General features: G+C 38.5%; 1 long non-coding RNA gene across 1 annotated transcript; it reads right to left on the bottom strand.

Moving 5' to 3' along the window:
• LOC134142945 (uncharacterized) lies at positions 1 to 22626 on the bottom strand. Its single transcript, XR_009958986.1, has 6 exons — positions 22547 to 22626; positions 16682 to 16852; positions 9817 to 9941; positions 7483 to 7572; positions 1239 to 1375; positions 1 to 59 (listed from the first exon to the last, which is right to left on the bottom strand). It is a non-coding gene; the product is annotated as an uncharacterized LOC134142945 (long non-coding RNA).
• Between the last annotated feature and the right edge of the window lie 240 nt (positions 22627 to 22866).

Here is a 22866-nt window from a genome sequence, read left to right as displayed (position 1 = left end):
AGTGGATGAAGAATCCCACTCTTTCTAATCTGCTTATACTTGGGGTTTTCTGTGGCATCCTGTGGCAAGAAGTTCCACAGTTTATTGATGGTTTTGCTTAGAAAAGCACTTCTATCGGTTTAAGCACTTTTACTACTTTGAGAAATAGTGAACAGTCATTCCCTATTATTTCTTCATACCATTCAGGATTATACAAACAGGAATTATACAGCCCTCAGACCTCTTCTCTAAGTCAATTTTACTGATCCTCTTCTCATGTGAAAATCATTCCAGAAACTGGCTCATTCCTGTTGACGTTTCCTTACCTCTTCTGAATCTTGTAGGGTTTTTTTGTGTCGAGGATAAGAAATACACATCATTTTCATGATGTGAACCCGTCACTCATGTCACACACTTCATACCCAATCTTGTGCCAGAACGTTTTGCAATTGTGAACCTGGGTAGGTGCACAGAAGTGAACTGCTCATCAACTTAGTACCTCTGCTCTGGCATACAAAAACGTACATGCGCAAAATCTTCAAAGCATTGCCATCAACTAAGGGCTTTCCACCAACTTCTTGAGAAAATTCAGCTTAGCAAATATTTTTTCATTAAGGTTTGAGTGTTTTCAAGTAGAAAATTATGAAAGCTCTAATGTACCTATATTAGTCAAAGGAAGCTGCATTAGCTAATAGAGCCATTTCAGTATCACATCAATAAGATTCTACTGTGACATGGACAGAAGCTTTAAAAATAATGAATAGTTTAAAACAGTAGTAGAAATGTACACAGTAGTAAATATGCAGATTGGGAAACTAACATATTGTACTACAAAGAATGCTTAAACAGAAGTGAAAGAAAAAAATGCATTGACTGAGATTTCAGACCTTTAGATGCAAAAGCTGATGTTCCAAGTGCTGAGAACTTAAATACTTTCACTGAAATAATCAATAAATATTGAAATAAGAGTCTAACTTTAAATTTCTCCTTTTTGAAGGCCTTAAACTTAATCTCATTTCCATATATACAATTTATCATATTGCTTTGCAAGGGTGTAGCAAATACGAGAAACTGACTTGGAGCCCCAGCATTCAGTAAGGAAGCTGCTTTTTAATTACACTGTGCAAAAACATTAGAGATAAAAAAAAAAGCCCTTATATGCACAAACAAAAAATTAATTATAGAGTGGGAAGTCATAAGGACTGGAATGCAGAGAGAGAGAGAGAGAGAGGGGATATAAATGATCTCATGATACTCACATAGACTAATTTCTGGAGAAAATTCTGCTTCAATTTACAGTGATGTAAAGATCAGAAATTAGTTTGTTTACTCTTCCTTTAAAATATTGCCACAGACAAATGGAGTATGCTTCTTCAATCCTTTGTGATGTGAGATTCTGCAATTAACAGCACAGATGCATTTGTCACCATCCTTAATCACAGATAGTTGTGCAAAGATTTCAGCAAGCTGTATTCTGCTCCAGTTTAAACTCATTTAAATCCTGCACAACTCGGTGAGAATTACTGTGGAATAACTCTCCACAAAATTTAACTTGGGTTTGACCACAATCCAGGGTCCTTATCGTACCTGTATCAAGAAGCATCTTCCAAAGCAACCTCTTAAAATAATCTGAATTCACTGGCTAACGTCTGTCAATCCAACCTGAAGAGCTGTATTATCTTACATTTCCTCATTGCTGTTAGATCAAAACATTTCTGGAATCCCAGGTTAATTAGCACCACAGTATTCAGAGTACTGTAAGAACCTATACTCGCTTTTCAAATAAGACAACGTGATGGAGGTGGGTCCACATGCAATAAAAATCAATCCACTAGCCAAAAATATTAATGTCTAAATTGACAGATACCAAAATATTTAAAAAGGAAAGATTACAGCTCTCACTTTATAGTTTGGGAAACAAAAGCTGAGAGAGAACAAATGTTTTGCCTAAGATTGGCCAAAAAAGGGGGAAAATATTGATATCAGATTTCTTAAGATTTATCATGAAACCTGTATCACAAAAACCACTTTGCTCAGAGAATGCTAACCATAGACTGACCAGCAGCCCACTGAATTCAACAAAAACAGCTCTTGCTACTTTTACAAGGGATTTTGATCAGAGTCTGTTGGGTTATTCAATAAGTGTAGCTAAAAGAAACCTGTAGCTAAGTGTAAGGGGTATAGCTGATGCCAAACCACAGCAGACTAGATATTTTGGTTTTAGGAATCTCTAATTTAATGGTCCTAAAAAACAGAATATTCATGGAGTCCCATCTGCTGTTCAGTTCTGTGTATAAAAATACTTTGCATTGTTGGTCCAATAACTCTGACTAAAACTGGTAAAATGATATACAGCCCCTGAGAACAGTAGTGGGATAAAAAAGATAACAAATTAAATAAAGGAGAAAAAATAAGCTTGCTTTAGTCTGAAGAGAATAAAATTGAAGCCTTTTAACCTTACACATAAGTTCCACACCATTGCTTTTTAAAATCAGTGGAAAATCATTTAAAATCAAATTGATTTTGGCTTTTACATTCAGATGCACTTCAGCTTTTCACTTACTGGTCTATACAAGCAATGTCTTCAGCCAACCTATGCTCAAAATGGGTTGAAAATCAGTTTGTATGTTCGCATGCTTATTGGAATTTTCTCATTTCCATTTCACTCAGAGCCAATCACAATCAGATTAACTTGCTGGGGAATACGTCAAGAGGCCGATTTCATGGGTGTTTAGCAAAGAAATGGTTTCTAATGCAGTGAAATATTTTTTGCTCGTAACATTTTTACCTATTGCCCATTTTATGTCAATAAATGGAAAGATGGATAATCTGAACTGTTCGTATTTATTCTGAAAAGCTCTCTTCTCCATCAACTATACACTTGTAACCAAACATGAAAGAACTGTAAAATCACAGGAAAAATGTTTTCCAGTTTACATCTGCTTGTCCCAGGTAACCAAGTCTGGAGTATCTGCAGCCCTCTATATACGGAGTGGTAGTGTACACTCCTAAACTGCACACTGCTCTGTTCACCTGCTACGATCCAACTGGGGACCATTTGGACTGGATATCGCTATCTGAACTGACATTTAGGTATTCAGTCTGAAAGCAAGCATGCTGAAATGATGCAACCTAGCACACCATCAGTGCTGCACCAGGATGTAGACCACCTGCCATCGACTTGGACAGAAAGGATAAAACCCTCTGAATTGTTTTGTTTTCAACATTCTCTTCCCCATACTCACTTCTCACAGGTCCACGCTCACTTAATTTGTCACTGATGCTTTAAAGAGAGAGAAATGGCATAGCAGAAGAACAAGAAAATGTGAACCAGATGCCCAGCTTCTCTCACTGTCTGCTGCTGACTGGCTAAGCTGTTTATAACATTGTATCATGCTCATTGATTTAGATGGTTCAGTTTTAGCTTTCCAAACTGAGAAGATGTACACGGTCTGCTTTCCACTGTGACTCAGTACTTCAACACTCATCATCTTCAAAACAGAGTTAGAATGGGTCTGCAAACACTGCTGTAAATATCTCAAGCTGGGCATCTAAAAAGCTGAATACTTGCAATTAAATGATAATAGGAAAATATTTACTGTAAGCTCTCAGTAAGTCAATTTACTTACTTGTAAATGAAAAATTAAAAATGCATCATGAGGAGAAATGTTGTAGGTTCAAACAATGTTTGTAAAGGCCTTTACAAATCTCAAAAGAGAAGTCAAAAGATCCATGTGCAAATATTATATTTTGGAGATGATGAGTGGGAATGGAGTGGGAGGTTATATAACCTGATAACATCAAGGATCACAAAGAGATTAAACTATTTAACTATTCAGCAGTGAAAAGAAGTCAAAAAGGATCACTGCAGACAAGGAATGGGAAGACTGTATAGAAACTGACTTGCACAGGCTGACATTCTGCTTCAAAGAGTTATTAGCACTAAAGAGTACTTACAAAACTGTAAGTCTTAAAATACAAGTCTGATTTAATAAATATTTACTAAATTGTATAAGAATTGCCTGGCATCAAGCTATAAATATTAAACTCCAATGTAAATATTAAAAGAATGATGTTTTTCAAATAATCAATTTAAGATTATAAGAATTTTTGGATTAAACATAAAAAAAAAAAAAAAAAAAAAAATCCCAGCGAGTCAAACAAACCCCTGACGGTTAGATTCCAAAAGAACAATCCACTCAAAGTTCCTTTCATGTGCCAACAACTATTATTTATACTGTTTATGCACTTTCATCATGACAGCCCTAACACTGAGCAGAGCAGATAGAGTCTAACAGTTACCACATTAGAAAAAAAGCTCTCAGAAGGTAAATAAAGTGAAGTGAGGCTATATTTTTGGATCTTTAGGATGTAAGGCCATTCCGATAGCCTATTTATATTGATTATTTTATATTGTTTAATGAATTTCTGTATTCTCTCTACAAACTAAACGTTGGCTCAATGAACAGAGATTGCACTTAAAGCAACCCCCTATTAAAACCAGTTTTGTTTGTGCCTGGAGAAGCAGAACTCTTCCATGCTTGTTTCACGTTTTACTTGAAAGCTCCCTTTCCATTAGTATGACATTGTTTCTGAGACAAAGCTTAACTATATAGCCTTTCCCCTTTAAAAGGTAATGACACCATCTAAGCAAAAATAACAGTGGGGGGAGAAAAAGACCCCCATTATAGCAAACTGTGGTATTAATGAAATTCTGTTTGTATTAAAATTTTCTTTCAACCTTGGTCTTCCTGTTCATGGGAATGGTGTCAACCTGTCAAACACTTAATCAAGAGCACTTCATTGATGCTTCCATTATGTCAAAAAGCCTCACCTAGGTGACTTCAAGGAGAGATGGCAGGTCTGACTCCGTCTCAATACTCAAGGCTATGAATTTTTTATTTCTCACCCTCAACTTTTAATTTCTAGTGTATGTGTGTGAATATAGACATTGTATTTTTTACTACAGTAAATACATATTAGCATACATTTTAATTCAAGTTATAAGGCCAGGAGAATACAACAGGGGTACATATATGAGGGAGTACTTCTCTCCTAATTCTTAGGTTGGTAAAAATGGACTAGTTAGTGGACTGAAAGCTCTGCATTTAAAAAGCCCCTTACACCACAGCTACTTTTGCCAAAATTTCACAATACAGTATCATGAAATTCACACTCTAGGCTTCCCCCAGGCATGACTTCACCGAGGTGTTTGTATTCAGAGACATGCTGATATTGATTGACGACATTAACTGTGTCTACAAAAGAATCCTCACACTGCTGCACATAAACGTGGGGCCAGACGCTGCCCTCCTGCTTTACAGCAGTTCACTAGAATGAAGCGGACACAAAGTCAGTTCAACCACGTACCTGCAACTTTCTGCTCTGTTGGGAGAATACTGGATTTTGAAAACAAGAAGCACAAAATCCCTATGGTAGCTTTACAATACCTTCCTCTGCAACATCTCACTTACTAATCTGTTACAGGGGGAGCTGCAATTGGGAACATCTCTCCCTGATCCCAGGCAACTAAAACAATTTCTCTGGGGCATTAACAAGCTGACGGTAAGTGAGAGCAACCCTAAGACAGCTCTGATTTCTGCCTCAACACTGGCATGCTGTATAGTTGACCCACTGTGAAAATCAGAAAGATGACTGGAAGCCATTTCCATACCCAAGGCTATAGACAGAGGACAAGTCCCAAGAAAAAGTCCAGTTCTCTTATATCAGTTTCTCAGTACAGTTCCACAACAGTTTGACTGAGTTAATTACAGCCTACCATAATCAGGAACAAAGCTATTTTTTTTTTTGCATTCACAGTAATGTCCATTATTTATCAGTTACACGTACAATGCAATGAGTCTTTTGACTTAAAATATTCTGTTTCTTCATGTTCAGGAAGTGAAGTCAGGGAGAATTATGATATCCTGAAGGTAAGGTTAAAGGAATCTCCAGACTTTGAGTTTTTAAATAAGTTTGCAAAGGCATATTAATAGGGAATGTACCACATAATCCATCTAAATAATTTACTCTTCACTACTCTGCCAAAGGAAAGAGTCTCATCCAAACTTTTTTTTTTTTTTTTAACGTATCATGTATAATTAGAAGAAGACTGTATGGGTCATTTATAAAGCCAAACAACAAGACCAAAACTCTAGTAATGTGAAATGACCAGCTAATTACAACGCTGGTTTAAATTATGTTCCAAGGTATTACTTGCTCTTTCCAAAATGGGATGGATATCTCTGCTATTTATTCAGCCCCAAAGACCAATTCATTCTTGCAAACATATTGCACATTTAGAATGTAGCAAGGTTTAAATTATCCAAGCTTATTGTTTTAACTTCCAGCATTTCATTATTCTACTTAATGGTTTGCACATTGTTTTACACAAGGACAATATAATTTTACTGTATGATGTCAAAAAAAAATCCATGTTCTGTTTGCTTCCAAAAAAGATGAGAAGTGAAAGGATATGAGAACTGAAGGGATGTTTTACCTACAAATAGGAAAGTCTCAAGATCATTCAACATATGCTTAATTAGGAAGATACATGCTCAGAGTATTAGCAACATATACACCTCTGAATTAGTCTGTGCTTCAAGACTGGATTGGCAGAAATCTAAAGAAACTGGGCTGGCTCAATCTTTTTCCCATCACAGTCAATTGACATGTTGATGGCTTTAATTGGGCCAAGAGAAGACCCTCCTTTAGACCCAATGGATTCTGCACAGGGAGCAGGGTTTATGGCTGGGGAACAGGCCTTCAAGAGAGAGAAATAGCGAGAAGGTAAAGTAGGAAAAGCCACAGTGCCAGGTGGTCCTTCAAAAGTTGGAGGAACTGAAGCTAGAGCCCACAGTAGCTGACACAGCTTTCTTCTCCCTCTTGTGAAGCCTCACGTGACAGAGAACGGACCATGCAATAGTATACTTATTTCACGTTGTAAAAGACCCTAAGTGCCACTGGACGGAGAGATGAAAACAACAGGTCCGACAACAAGCGCAGAAGCATTCTAACGGATTGTTCCTGCGAAGTGCAGACGTTTGCCTTTAGCATTAGGAGCTCTACTAAGAATTAAAATAAATACTTCAAATTGTTCTTTTAGGCGTAACATAATAATTGCTCTTTCACAAAAGTAATTTATTTCTACCTAATATTTCTACACAGCACATTCAGTGTAACAGAAACGCTGTGTGTGCAATGTTGTTTCAGGGTAGGTACTCCCCAAGTGCCCTCATTTGCTCCTGCTCTACTTGCATTGACTTGTTGCATCATGTTATGCAATATCAAACTGCCATCATGTTCGATTTTAGAGGTGATTACGCTTCACTGGTGGGCAAAGTTGCTTCTTGCTGAGCATTCATGAGGTTTGATTAATTAGTGCTTATGAAGTGCTTTGAAATTCTTGTATGAATGATGTTACAGAAACATTGAATATTGCTACTGCTATACAGGCAAGTACACGATTAGAGATTTGAGTTGCAAGGTGTGGCTGGCCCTTACCTTCTTTTGGGGGAAATGTTCTGGTTTCCTCAGCTTTCCCTCAGGCAAGCTAGTTTAGTCTTCCAACCAAACCAAACCACTTCAATCTTTCTAGAGTAGGGGAAAAAATAGATTAGATGAAGGGTATTTCTGAGAACTCATTCCTTGTCTGGGATATTACACCACTAGGTGGTCCAACAAACTTCAGGGACACCTTGATGATAAAACAGGCATTAGATTAATTCTCAGACTAACTCCATTTTTTTCAAGTCTATTTTTCTGAATGAACTACAGTTCTTTTAATTGGTTCTTCCTCTTAGTATTTGCCATAGACACCAGAGTGCCTATTAAAGTACCTTCCTAAAGTATCCTTATCTGTGATAACCTTCCTTTGGCTGGAGAGACCCACCTGTCCTCTCCTGATCTCTTCCCACAAAGGGAGCTGTTACAGGTTGTATCACTTTCCATCATTTCTGACTGTGAATGTGACAGCTCCCATCTGCTCTGGGAGTTACAGCTCCTCAAAGGCAATTCATTCTTGGCCAAAGCAGGAAGCTGCAGGGCTGGGCCCACAGCTGGCCTTAAAAGGTCCACGCTTAAGCTGGTTATTGCGCACATTTATCCATTTAAAGATTTTTTAACTTGCTCAGCACTATCATACTTGGCCATAGCTATTACCATGCTGCTGTAGCCGCCCAAAAGCACGCTGTGCTATGAAATGAAGGCCAGGTTTCCATTACCTACACCTAAGCGCCTGGTGCCATTTGAGATACCCTAAGGTATCCAAGACATCTGTATGAGAATAACAGATATGACGCAGGACCTAAAGCAGACTGGCACTCCAATAGAGCGGCAACTGGATGCCAGGCAGAATACTCTGTAATAGCTAAAGCAACATTAGATGCCTATGATGAAGCAATCAAGTTCTGTCCATACTAACTTTTTTCTGTATTCTGTTATTGAGGGCCTTGCCTACAACCAATTGCCTGTAATTATATTGATCCTTTGCGTTGATCATACACCCTTTTTGTTTCATCCACATTAGTCTAAGACACTTATGATCTCCTGTGCTGCCTTTGATCCCAATCACAGCATAGTTTAATTTTCCTTGCATGTTCGATTAATCTCTTGTGACCTGCATCCAGTGACAACTTCCTTTTTGCCTTGGCTTTTTGTAATAATTTCATAGCTAGTCTCATACCTGCCTTTTGGCATATAGTAACCTCTGGATTTTAGCTCTATTGTACTTGCTTAGTTTCTTAATAATTTTAGGGGGAAAAGTATCAATTGTTTTTGCCCAGTCATGTAGACATGCCCTCTTGGGACAGAGAGACTCCTAGACTCTGAGGCCAGTGACTGAATGAAGGTCTCTGTCTAATCCATGCAAATCTATTGCATTTAAGAGGTTCAAAACAACCAGGTCTTTTCTTGTCTACCTTTGTCACTGTTTTCTTGGCTGCATTTAAGGCTGATGCCATCTTATTCTTCTATATAACTTCAGGGACATCAGCCTTGTATGGAAATTCTTAAATTCACCAATATTTTCAAATCCTTAAATTGACTCAGTCCCAGGAAGTTAATATGCCATATCTGGAAACCTGTGCCTTCAGTTTTCTCTGTGCACCTTCCAAAAATCCAGTTAGTAATCTACAGTGGCCATTAAGTTTCTTTCATTAGAAATGAACGAGTCTGTTCTGACCTTTTCCCAGGGCTGGGCTGGGATTTCATGAGGCATCTCTTGTCAATCACTATATTCTTTGCACAGCTTGCACTGTTCCATGTATGCTTTCAACTGGTATTCATGCCTGGCTCATCTCAGGCATGTCTCTATCCACAGGTGTGAAATGTGTATCCATTGCATGATCTCAGCTCTCAAATCCACTGGGATTACTGTTCAGTTCCATTTAAAACAAAATCTGTGCAGCTCTTCATTCATTTGCTAGTGGGGCTGGGCATAACCTCCTGTGGCACTTACTCCTTGCTGTTCAGTTGACTGTGGATTGTGAATCTCTTTACTACCTGTCACACACCATGCTGTTCTGTTGGATTGCCCTGAGCTGCTCCATCGGAAAAAGCACAGTCCTGTTTACCTCAGCATTTCCCCTTTCTATGCCCATCAGGACTCCACCATTAGTAAATGCTGCAGCCTGCATCTTTGTATCAGAGCTTTAGAGGCTCTGCAGCCTTGTAATGCTTTAGGAACTTCTGCTCTACTTTCAATTTTCTCCTCTAAATGCCTGCGGTTTTTTTTGTCTTTGAGCATTCTGGCTAGGTAATACTCACAGTAGGATCTGTCTGCAGGACTTTGGCAGGTATATGTTGCGCATTACAAAGTACTAAACATCCTTTACATACTGTGTCTGGGACACTTCCACACGGTTCTCCACTTCTCAGAAGTCAAAAAGTGTTCAATGTGTCCATAGTTCTGCTCAGTTTCAGTTTGTCTCCATTCAGTCTAATGCTCTGCCTTCAGCATCCACCTAGAAGAGATATCACAGGTAAATATTTGATTACCTATTCTTTGACATCTCCCTCCTGCAACGAAGATGTTTTCAGTTACAACCTTGATGGCTGGAGGACCAGTATTCTGTTAATACTAAGCATTCTTTGGTTCTAGGCTGATGTTGATAGGCATTTGTGCTCATCAATACCTGCTAGAAGGTGTGACAAAGACTGCCAGACAGCTGAATTGCTCTTCCCCACAGTAATTGATTCCCTGATTTCCTACTTAAGTCTTTAACTGCCTACCCTATAGGATACATCCACATAATAATCCATGTTAAAAAGGACACAGATGGGAGTGGACAGAATGAAGTTATACCTGGCCCAGGCCAGGTGATTACTCCCACTCTACCAATTAAAATCACATATCCATTTTGCTAGTTTAACAATAAGCACCTATTTTATATGCAGCTCTTTGTTTCCAAGCAGATGTGTTCATTCTTACTTTTTAAACCATGTCATCTTTCCTTCAGCGTGGGCTTAGGTTAATAAACTGTACATCAAGCACTGCTTAAAAGCTGGCTTTGCAGGATGATAACTGATGAGGGAATTGCTTTTAATTACTGTACAAGTGAGTAGATAAAAATCACAGCCCTAATAATCAGCTCCAGAAACTGACAGCAGCAAAGTCTCACATTTCAAATGTGGATTATTTTTTCTTTCAGCATTCAGCTACAGAAGGCAAATGTTAGCGGTTGGATCATCTTCTGTAAGCAAGCCAAAGTTATGTGTAACATTTTTGGATGCTAATAGGACACAGTTCTGGCAAAACAGAAATAAGGGTAACATTAAAGTTTAGAGCAAGCTTAGAAAAGAAGAAAAGTGCTTCTCTCCATCCAGATTTTCAAATGAACAATCATCTCACCTGTCTCCTGCTTGAACTTTTCAAGCCCAAGGACAGTGAAAGCAAACAACTTACACAGCTATCAAGAGTTGGAGAGTGCATGAGGGAGGAAGAGGCTTCCCAGATTGCCTTCAAAACCAGCAGCATTTGGCACATTACCATCCACACCAGGATAATGTATTTTTAATAGTTCACCTCCTAAAGAGATACTGCAGGCCATGAGATGCAAATTAGCCAGTCAGAATTGACAGAGTTTGTGCTATGAGAAATTTTAGGGGAGGATGAAATAAATGAATGTAGGATCACAAACTTGGTTTGGTGCTCTGATGAAAGGAGGAAAACGTGCTCATGAAGCCCAGTAAAATTTTCTTTTTTTGGTTTATTAGGTGTCTGCAAAAAAGTCTCGGTTGCAGAGTACGACATGTTCTTTTTCTAAAGACTCATCTACAGCACAGAGGCTTTGATAAATCAGCTGCTTTCTTTCTTAGCCAACTATGCAGCGTATGGGAAGCTGAGGCTTGTATTATGGCTTTGTTAAAACATTAGATGTTGCATGAAAGCTGCCATGTGAACTCCATTTTGAATGTATTTCAATGAAGGTTTTTACAATAAGAAAAATAAACACTTAGCAGCTCAGGAAACCAGAATCTGAAATACTGTAGACATGGATTTGTTTGTTTATTTGTTGCTTTCCTGCTATAGATCAGCCTGTCAGGATACCTCCTTCATGTAAATATTTAAAATCTACCACAAAACAATTCTGACAGAAAAAAAATTAAACTCTGAAAGGGAGAGAGGAAAAGGAAGATGCTGAGTTCTATTTATTTAAAAAAGACGGATGTGGCTCTCTCTGGATGTATCATGCATACTCTTTAATGAAAAGGAAAAAAATTCTGATTGTAAAGGTGTTATATGTAGTGAACAGCACTTAGCTCCTTGAAACCACATGTTCCATAGATTCAAAGTAACCATATTCCTTTTTGTTTTTTTATGGGGCAATAATTTTAGTCCTCAAAAGTACACATGAAAAACTGAAAATCCAGGATTTGGGAACTAGAGAAGTTTAGAATAGTAGTCATCTGGAAGTCTCCTCTTTTCATGTCGGTAAAGTATAATGTTACTTCACGCCATTTGGCTGCAAATGTAAATTACACCTTTTTTCAGTTGTTAGGACAGGATAGAAAACCACATAATTCTAATGAGTCATAAATGTTTCACCATTTTTTTCTTCATTTAATTCATATGGTGCCAACACCTGTGAAAACAATCAGCATCATAGCTGTGTGCTCTACTTAAATTTGCTTTAGGGTATGCTTGAGTAAAAGCTTTTATATCTCATTTCTCTACATTATTAACAACATGATGCCCTGAATCATTCTATAATTTAAGTATGCTCATTTTGTTCTCAACTATTTTATTAGGACTAGAAAAGATGCTCAAAGACTATGACAGTCTTAAAGCAGACACGCATATACAGCCCCATGCTTGATTCTTACAGTAACAAAATATCTATAACAAGATCTTCATATTATTTTTTATGTGCTTTGGCAGTTTTGCACCTTGAATTACAGATCTAAACTGTTAGTACAAGAGCCATACCAGAAAGCTTTCTCCCAAAAGACTTTGCAGCCATTGCACTAAGGTGAGTTCATTTCATGAGAGCGGCATCTGCACTGAACTAAATTTTAAGCTATTGCCAAAGGCAAACACACCTTGTTTTCCAATGGGAACAGAGTATTGGTTGGAAACCTAGTTCTACAATCACTAGATGGTGCCAGAGAGGAACATACACTTTGGTAACACTGTGGTGGTGTTTTAGTTATATTTGGGCAGTGGGGTGGTTATGTTAATCTATAGTAGAAGCGCACCAGCTCGAGGGTGGGATTTTCAAGAATACTAACAGTGAGATTTCTGATCATATTTCAGTGTCTAAAGAAACACTGTAGTGATGGGAGGGAATGGAAAAAACCTAAATCCTATGGACTTCTTGTGGATGTCCGGCCCTGCTTAGTAATCCTTGGTAACTTTCCCTGGCATCTATGTAGCCATACACGACCTCAAAGCACAAATCCCCCTAACGGAATTCATGATACTGAAAAATTTGCAAAGGCTTTTTCACTACAATTTTATAACAAACCTAACAGAAGGAGATACACTGAGCTCTCCCCGCATTTCAATGAGATTGTGACTTAAACTTCCTCTATAAAATTCCTAGTCTAAAACTATACAGCTTAATAAGATGAGCGAGCACAGTGTGTTAAGCTGGAAGGTGTGGAGACTATGACTATTCCCAGTGATTCTTTCCCCAAATGTGCCCCAAAAGTACATTCCAATGTAAAACAGCGTATTACAAGCCACTGTCCAGAGCCAATTTGTGATCAGGAAGTAGGCCAAAGCTCATCTGATAAATGCTTCAGGCAAACTGTTTGCAATTCTGATTCACTGCAATAACTTCCATTGCAATCCAGGGGTGGACACGTACTCCAAGTAGCTTCAACTAGAAAGCTCAGACTATGAAAGCAGCACAGGCTTCAGCAGGATCTTGGGTAGGGACTCAGATGCTGAGGCTTGGGTTGCCACAGCCACATAAGTCAACCAAGCAAAATAGTTTAAAGTTTGTGAACTGCAGTCTCCTCCCTTCATTGAAGCACGGTCCTGTCTGCATACGTTAAGGCAGCAGAAGGGCTGCTCCCTTCCACATCTGTGGAACTTCATCACTGACTTCGAAGTGATTGAAAATAAGTGGTCTGATAGTCATTTCAAATGGAGTCACTGCAGCAAACTATGTATTTTTATGTGGCACGTCACATTAAAAAAAAAGAGCCAGAGGTCAACTCTCAGTTTTTTAATGCTAAGTAATAGGAACTTATGCCTCTGATTACATACCGCTGCCCTTACTGGCAGCTTAAACAAAAGATAGTTGGATCTGGAGGATGAACTTTCCTTTTCCTTTTCTTCTCTTCAGGCTTTTTCTTAAAAGTTCTTCCACATAGACATGGGAATTTGGATGAGGGGAAGAAAAAAAAGCATGGAAAACAATCCTGTTCATAGAACATTTAAAATTTCAGATATCTAAACAGGTGCATGTACGGAGCATTCATTTGCCACAGCATGCACCAGATTCAGTGCCGTTCAGTGCTAGACTGTAATACACAAAAACGTGACTAGGCGACATAATCTCATCCAATCATTTCTCTACATATATGCCCCATTTGCTCAGACCAAAGAACAACTCTTTCTTCCTATTTCAGCTCCTTCAAATGTTCTTCCTCTTGGTCTATCAAATTTCACTTGAAAGTGTAAATGGAAACCCCTGTGGTTTAGACAGAAACTATCTTCATCTTTATAGGAAAGAAGCTGTCCTTGCAGAATTCAGTCAGAAGGCAACTCAACATAGTAGGACTACACTTTCTTCACATTGTTTAATTATCAATATTTTACTCAGCTGAAGGTCTATTTGGTTTGAATTGCTACTATGATGTTTAGAAAATATGAAAGAAATATTTAAAAGTCTCACTAAAATCCTTCTCTACATTCCAGAAGACACCCAGATTTCCTGACCAATACAATACAATGAGCTCTACCTTTCTTTCTCAAAAAAATCTCTGTTAATTGAACTGGCCAACTAAAACTCAAATTGTTAATGGGAAAAACTCATTTTCCTGACTGTAAGCTGCAAATCTTAGTTTCAGTTCTTCCACGGTGAAGGCAGCTTCTGTGCTAGGAACTTGAGGAGGACAGTCTTGAAATGTTATTAATGAGAACTTGCTGTACACTTCATATTTGATGTAGGTGCACTCTGCCTCCTAATGGAAGTCGCATGTGTTTTTCCCCCAAGTATGCGCCGGTAAGTAATGACCCATCATCAGGCAGTGACTGATGACAATTGATCATATGGCCATCTACAGCAGCAAGAAATTAGAGTAATCTCTCAAGAGAATAATCAGAGAACAATTTTCCAGGGTCACTACTAGCAAAGAAGCTTGCTGAAGATGAAAATGGACTCAGGCTTCATCATGGATTTTCTTTTCTCTCCTGGATTTCATTTTATACACAAGGTTTAAATTTGTTTTTAAGGAAATTTTGAGGCAGACTGAAATTCTAAGGAGATAGAAGAGAGTCTTTTACCTCCAAGTCTTCAGTTCAAACCCAGCTTGGGTTAGTAATGAACAAGAAGTATTTACCATTTCTGCTCAGTGTCTATGTAAAATGGATTGGTGGTTCTGGCAGACTTCCCAGCAATAAATATGCATGCCATAACTGGCAACTCCGTTGCCATTCTCAGCAGTCAGAGCCAAGAGTTAAATGAAGCATGGGAAGCAAAGTTACCTCTCCCCCATTACAGGCCAGGGTGGAGGCGTGTTGGCAGGACAAGAGATCAGCACTGCTGCCTGAGTAGGGCTGTGCTGGGGATGAGCACAAAGACATCAGTATGAAGGGCTCTCAATCCAGCACCTTTTTCAGGAAATTAATTTATTAATTTTCTAAAAATACTTCAGATGTTGTTCGGTACAGGGCAGGTTAGTCATTCAAACTGCGTCACGTTCTTCCTTACACTACAGTGAAAATTAACCTGCCATAGTAAAGAGACTGAAACCTGATGTAAATGTAATGGATTCCCACCACATAAAGCCTCCTTGTCCTGCCAGGGGTATGCCCTAGGGCAGAAAAAATATCAGGGCCTTTTTCTTCCCAGCCACCCATGACTGATCTTTTCTTAAGCTAGGAGACTTTTACTCATTGACACCAGAAGCTCCTGGACTAAGAAGTTTGTTTTTTCTCATACTACAGAGTAATTCCACTGAAATAAATGGAGTCAACCACAGAACGGCAGAATGTGCCCCATTCGTTATATGGCCAATACCGAAAAAGTAGCTTATCCTGTTAACAGAGAAATTAAAAAACATAACTGAATTGCTAACTGAATTGCTTACTGTGGGGGCATCATCATCAAAAAAAAGGATGCCCATCAAACATCCTTGTTTAATTCTATACACGATTACAGTGAGAAAGGAATGTAACCTAGGTCTTTAGCCTTGAAGTAATTTTACCATTGAACAGTGCTGAATGGAAATGCACGAAATTTATTCTAAAAATAACATGATGGGTCAAGAGAATAATGATCTCAGCCTACACAGCTAGGTGAATTTATGGTGATGCTGTCTTTTATATTTCATAGGATATTCACTGTGGACCCTAAAATTTCCATGGGTTTCAACGCTTTGTTTATCCATATTTTATTACCACTGTAAACATAATTATCACAGCATCTTCATGCTGAAAGTGATAGATAGATTTTGTTACTTGCTTGTCAAGATGCTCATGTTCACTGTATTCAGCCATCACACCAACACAGAGACTGATGACTGTGCTAGCCTATTAATATAAGTCTATTACAGTACATTGATGCTACTCTTCTCAAACAATATTAATGCAAGCCCTGCAGCAGGAGACATATTTTTAACTTGCAACAACACAATGAGGCCCATTTCATTATGATGATTAACCCTTTTACATTTTACTCAGTCTGTTCACTCTTAGCCACAAAGTCTTTTCACTTGTTATTTTCCATTGTTTTAAAAAGGTTTTGTTCACCCAGACCAAGATTTCAAAAGGAGCTGGAGATTTTTAGGTAAACTGCACTCCAAATTGATGAAACTGAAAGAATGCAAAGTGCAGGTGATTTTAGGACATGCTGAATAGTCACCTTCTGAACATAAAAGAATCTGAAGCTGACTACTCAGAAATGGAGGGACCCAAGATCAGTCATCGATTCTGAAAATCTTGTCTGCCTGGAGCTCATTCTACAGCTGGTGAAGTGGAAAAAAATGTTCTCCAAATAATACAAAACAACAAAGCAAAATCAAAAAATACCTTGGAAATGCCTCAAGTCCCGAATGCAATATGCTAGTGATCTTTTTTTTTCTGGTTATCAAGCAGGATAAGGTATTTTTCTACAGATACTCTTCCAGGAGGAGCTTTTCTGCCTTCTGCCACTGGAGTTTTCATCTGAATCAAAGATGCTCTAACCAAAATTTGCTGATCCTACAATAGAAGCCAGATTATTAATAGTAGAGATACATTCAATAGATACTTCAGAGATATGAAGAAAAAAGCCTACAAGTGAGACAAACAACAAATGGATAAAAGATATTGATGTTTTAACACCAAACTTACTTTCTAAGTAGGACTAAAATAAGCACATAGTAATAGAACTTCCAAAGTGGCTTACTTAATAATATCGCTAAAAGACAATCCCAGAAAACAATAAACTCTCTGACTCTGTCCAGCACAATGTTTACAAAATGCTTAGCTTAAAGCACAGGAGCAAAACCTTGTAGCTCTTTTTGACGGAGATACCTACCTCGTAGCAGTTAAGCACGAGTTTGTTTTTCTGAGTGCCAATAACCACACAAAAAACTACAAGGCAACTTTCACGTCAATTTTTTCATTTGCAACATGCTCACATTTTCCAGAAAAACTAGGTTCAGCAGTCACAATCTGAGTTATCATACTTAGGTTCTCAGCTTGCATAAATCACTGGAGTATTCAGCCCATTGAAGATACAGCCTCAGGACCTCAAACAGCGATGTTGGTCCTAACAGCTTTTGAAGGCTGAAGGCTTAGAGCTCCATCAGACAAGCTCTGCTGGATTCAGAGTAATAGTCAAAGAGGTTACCTCTCTCAGCTGTCTGCTGCAGTCCTTCACCAGAAGCTGAAACAGGGCCATCAGAAGGCAACATGGTCCAGCCCTCATACACACAGCTCACAGCAAGCACATTAATTTTAACTGCCTATGATCTGCAAACTATGACAGTTGATAAACTGGCACTTGCTTGCATCTTCTGCCTCTGCTAGCAGGGTGGAAGCCCCTAGCAACATGGCAGAGTAGACTTCAAGGGTGGTAACCTCTTCTCCCACCCCCCCCAAAAAAAGTCAATAGCATTCCTCTGCCAGAGCCCTAATCTGCTCAGAATGGAACTGTATGTTGAAAACAGCAACTACTTCTAACTTCTTTTGGGGGTGCATTGAGAGGGAGGATCTTCTACATTTCATGAGGCAGTGAATGGGAAAGAAGTAGTGTATATACAGTACCTTGTGTAATTTTAATTCACATTACCCCTTCTCAGCGAATAAATCTTATTAAGCCTTATCCTCTCAGAGACCATCTGGATGAAAACCATTCAGGAAACGTCACCATTGGTACAAGAACTTAAATCTCTCCATAAATCTCAGCATGTCAAAGCCAAGCATGCATGCTTTAAAGAAACTCTGCAGCTGTGACTTGCTCAGAGTTGCAGACATGTATGTGCAAATGGTACCTCCCAAGAAACACACTGCTACATTTCAGTAACTCTTAAAAACAAATGAAAGCAAAATCAGGGATTTTCTCATTTTCAGATAGCTTTGACCTTTTTATGTAAAGGAAACAAAATACTTTAATAAAATCCACATAAAATTTACTAGCCTATTGGAACTATACAGTCTCAAATGCTCTCCACCCTTGTCCTTATCTCTGATTACTTCTCCCTCTCTTCCAAAGTACATGTGCTAATGTGGCAAGCTATGCTCAAAATAGGAAATCATGATTACTTTGCTCTGTAATCTGATTGCCTGTACAGTTAGACACCTGCCTTCCTGGCAAATTTCTTTATGGTAACAGGGTATGAGCAGGTTGGCCTTTTAAATGCCAGATACAGTCAAAACAGCTTTGATCTAAGCTCAGTGAGAACACTACTCTTATCCAACTGCAAAAATTCTCTCCTCCCCACCCCAAACCTAGTATAATTGTTTTTGCAGAAAAGGATTTCATACTTAATTTGCCAGTTCCAAAATATGGCACAGCACAATGCAAATTAATCTGTCCAGTAAGTAAAGAAACTGGTAGAACTCAAAGCTTTGACCAAGATGAATGCAGATTTGGTGAAACAAACACATTTTTCAAATTCATTTCATTTTCAGTCAGTTATTTCTCTAGGGAACAAAACCCAAAATGTTTGAAAAGGACTGAAATGATTCAAGTTTGGTGATTTTTAAAATTTCTTCTAATAAATTCTGAAGAAAGTTATTTGGAAATATTTTTTAAGTATAAAGAAAAAGAACACTTCTTAAAAATAAGTAGATCCCAAACAAAGCATTTCATTTTCATTGAAGCAATATACTTCATTTGATCTAAACTATTTTTTTTCAATTTTCTGAATTCTGAAAATCTTTCACCCCAAAGTCTTTTTTTTTCCCCCTGGAATAGACTGATTATCTGCACTACCAAATTTAGAAGACAAGTTTCATTGTCCCAAGAAATTAGATATTTCTGAGATATATCAACAATTACACAGTTACTACAGTTACTACAGTTGATGAGTAGAGTTTTCTCTAATGGCTTGTTTTTGCAAGAAATTTCAGTTCCATGAAACTGGTAGTCACCAATGGAAAGTATCTTAGCTGCCATCACAACAGCAAATACGATATCAGTTTGATAATGCAGATTCTTGCTTGACCATTTACACAAAAGTGATTAAATCCCCACAGAAGTAATAAGTGGGATTCAGATCAGCAAAGATTGCCCTGGTGGCTCACCATGATTGCAAAGTAATCCGTTCTTTTCCCACAAGTGGAAAAATACTTGCTACTAAGAATAATCAACCTCCCACTGGAGAAGCAATGCTGTTGAGGGCTTCGGAAATGGGTTTCAGCATATAGTTCCCGGAGAATTATAGAATGAACTAGTTGCAACCCTTGTAAAGGAAACATTTGTCAGCTCAGCATTCAGGGTGACCAGCAGTTCTGTTACGCAAGGTGTGTTGTCCTTTTTAAAGTCTCATCCTGCACTAAGCCCTAAGTCCTCCCACATGGCTTTCTGCACCAAACTGGGAAGCTAAATCAGAAAGGGCCCTGTTTTAGTCTTCCTGCACAGTCAATGAATGGAGATACACAGGCTGAATTGCCCTCTGGAGGGGTGTATCACTTTCAAACACGGGCAGGGGGACCCTGGGGTGATCAGGTATTAACAGGTACCCCATTTGCATCTTTAAAATCAAATGGCTCAAATTCAGGAGCAACTGTGCTTCTCCTGTCCTAAACCAGTGCATACTGTTGCTATGGGTTGCAAATGACAAATACTAGCAGCTTTGGTGGATGTGATAACAGCATAAAAGTCAGTGTTTTGGACCTAAACCTGGGATCCTACTGTTATTGTAGAAACCCAGACAGTTTTGTAACTCCTTGAACTCGTTCAGCTACGCAGTGCTGCATAATTGGGCAGATTGCGTGAGATCGCTTTCACTTTTCATGGAAGCTTCACCCAGTCTTGGCCACTACAAGAAGCGAGATAGCAGTTTTGCAGGGCCAACTTGCTGCGCTGATATAGTATATCAGCTGTTCTTATGGAAAGTAATATATACGATCTTTTTTTAAATAAATAGTACAAGGAAAGGATGATTCAAGCTGAGTTTCACAGGTGAAGTTCAGATGAGTTCAGATCTATTCAAGCCCTCGCAATGTTGCCATATGCTTGACTCAAGTCCAAATATTTAATTGTCAGCTCCAAACTAAAACTCCCAATAAAGAAGCAAAGGAGGGGACTGTGAACTCTGCTTTCCAGCACTAAGGACCTGAGTGCTTTTTTTCTTTTTTTTATAATCTGTCATTTGTACTTTTTCATACTAAAGGTGACAGTCTAATTCACATATGACCAACACCCATAAATCATGTTGGGGGGAGGAAATATTCATAAATCCATATCAAACAGCACCCAAATTATGACAAATGACATAGCAGTCATAAAATTGCACAAGCACAACTCACCAAGTCATTAATTTCATGGCCGTGGAAAATAAACAGACACATTTTTTTCGCAGCCCTAATAAATTTTAAAAAACTCAAAGAATGGTCCATCTGCTTCGAATAATTTTTAATTTCCTATTCTGTCTCGTTCCCATTAGCTATTCCACTGAGATATTTGCTAAATTCTTTCATTTGCCTCCTCCCATCTGTATTCAATTACTCTATTCCCAAATAGAGTTAGTTTTTCTTTCTCCTAAGCGCAGTACAAAATATCCCCACCTGTACCTTAAAGCAAATGTTATGTATGTTTTATTATCTGTTAGACTCTATGAGTCATTCTAACTCGATTGCCTGTGCTGAAAGACTTGGAGGGCAATCTGATTTTGATGTTTTCTGGCTTTGGTGAAAAACACCTGCCTGATTCTCATAGCTAATCTATTAACTTGGTAAATGCCTCAACAGATGTTCTAGAATCAGCTAGGGATCAGAGTCTGTCCTCGTGACAGCGTCCGCTTGTAAGCTTGAAATATTTAAATGTTCAGAGATCAGAGGCCAATGATGTGTTTTGGGTACAAGCTTTCACTAAATCATATTTCTTCAGTCAGTCCCTGGAGTGCAATCCACATACAATAAGTGGCTGGAGCATTCTGACTGAACAGGCCAGCAGTACGGGCCTCCTTGAACTTTGAAGGGACATGAATTTCAAGGCAGCATTGGCTTCATTTATTGAAAAGTGGAACAATTTTTAAACCGTGCTGAAGTTGTTCCTTTTTAAGCTGCACAGGTTTTTTCTTTTTCAGTTCTTTTCCTTTCCTAATGAAACCCATTAAGAAAGTATAAACCTTGGCTTTGAGATTTGCTTTTCCAAGGATAACTTAATGTCTCCGAGGAACTTGTTCTAAGCCATCATCCTCTGTTTGGGTCAACACAGCTCTGCATGAATCACTTACTGTGTGCCTGATCCTCCACTTTGTTATACTGGTTATAAGCCAGAGTTACTCCATGCACTGTAAGCTGTTCCACTTCATAACAGACCTCTAGGCTCCACAGACTGGCAGGGATCACTGGAGCATAGCATTCCCTTGAGAAGGCTCTGCTCCTCCCAGAGGAAGGGTGGAACAGATGCATGACCTCAGTGTGATGCCACCCAGGAATTCCCATTTTGCAGGTTAAGGCAGTTTTCTATCCAGTTAGTACCACCAAAACAAAACAAATGTGAAAAAGAGATGCTCAGAATATAGAAAAACTCTGTATAACTCTGGTCACTTCACTTGCTCTTTGTTTACCTCCACTTCTTCATCTGCTAAATGGGCTTTATTAATACAAGCTTACTTTAGTGTTTTGAAGCTTAATTAGTTAATGTTTGGAGAGTGTTTTGAGATCAATATTGTGTTATTACTAATGTATTCAAAATCTCCTCTCTGCTGCTATTTGCTCTTGGATGCTTGACAAGAAGGCTTTCACTGCTCCACGTCCTACTTCAACAATCCTCAGAAGCAATTCTGATGTTAGAGCTCTCACAGGAGTCATCAGCAGATAGAGTTGGAGGAGTGAGAAGGGAAATGCTTATTCATATGGCTATTGCTGTTAAACGTGCTGCTTTTAAAAAGACAAAGCAAAAAAAAACGAAAAGGAGAGTTGATAACAAATATTTAAGCATTTAAAGACAGACACTGAAAGCACAGAGAACTGTGTATGTGTTACTGAAATTATTGCTATTTTCAAAAGCATCTCTAGAGGTAAAGCCATCTTATTAGCTTTCCATATCTGACAGGCATTGGAAGAAGGGTCTGTGTGCTCTAAAAGTGAAAAAAGGGAGTCTTTGAGAAAAAAGAATGACTGGAAGTGGAGGTCCCATCTGAGGACCTGTGACAAGGACTTTCATTGAGCAGACAAAGGACTGAAAGAGAGATTTTCTGTCTGTAAGCAAATGTGGAAAAACTGACCATAGCTCACCTATTTTCTTCCTTTGGACAGCACATCTGCTGAAAATCAAATCTATTGTTTCCTGAGAGTTTCAAAAATGGAACTGAACACTGAAAAGATACAATAATAAAGCTTGATTTTAGAGCATAATTCATGCAAAATCCTCTTTATAAACAAGGCAGAATCATATTCTCCCTCTGCACTTTTGGTATATTTGGCCTTTTCAAAGACATATTTTTCAAAAAATAAGAAGAGGCCACATCCTGGCCCTGTTCTGCTGGCACAAATGAAAACTGGACCTGAAGACCTAGGTACAAATTGTGTTTGTTCATCCAGAGAAGTTGACATAT

The sequence above is a fragment of the Rhea pennata genome, chromosome 7, assembly GCF_028389875.1.
Source record: "Rhea pennata isolate bPtePen1 chromosome 7, bPtePen1.pri, whole genome shotgun sequence".
Classification (NCBI taxonomy): domain Eukaryota; kingdom Metazoa; phylum Chordata; class Aves; order Rheiformes; family Rheidae; genus Rhea; species Rhea pennata.
This window is presented reverse-complemented; position numbering and strand designations above follow the sequence as displayed.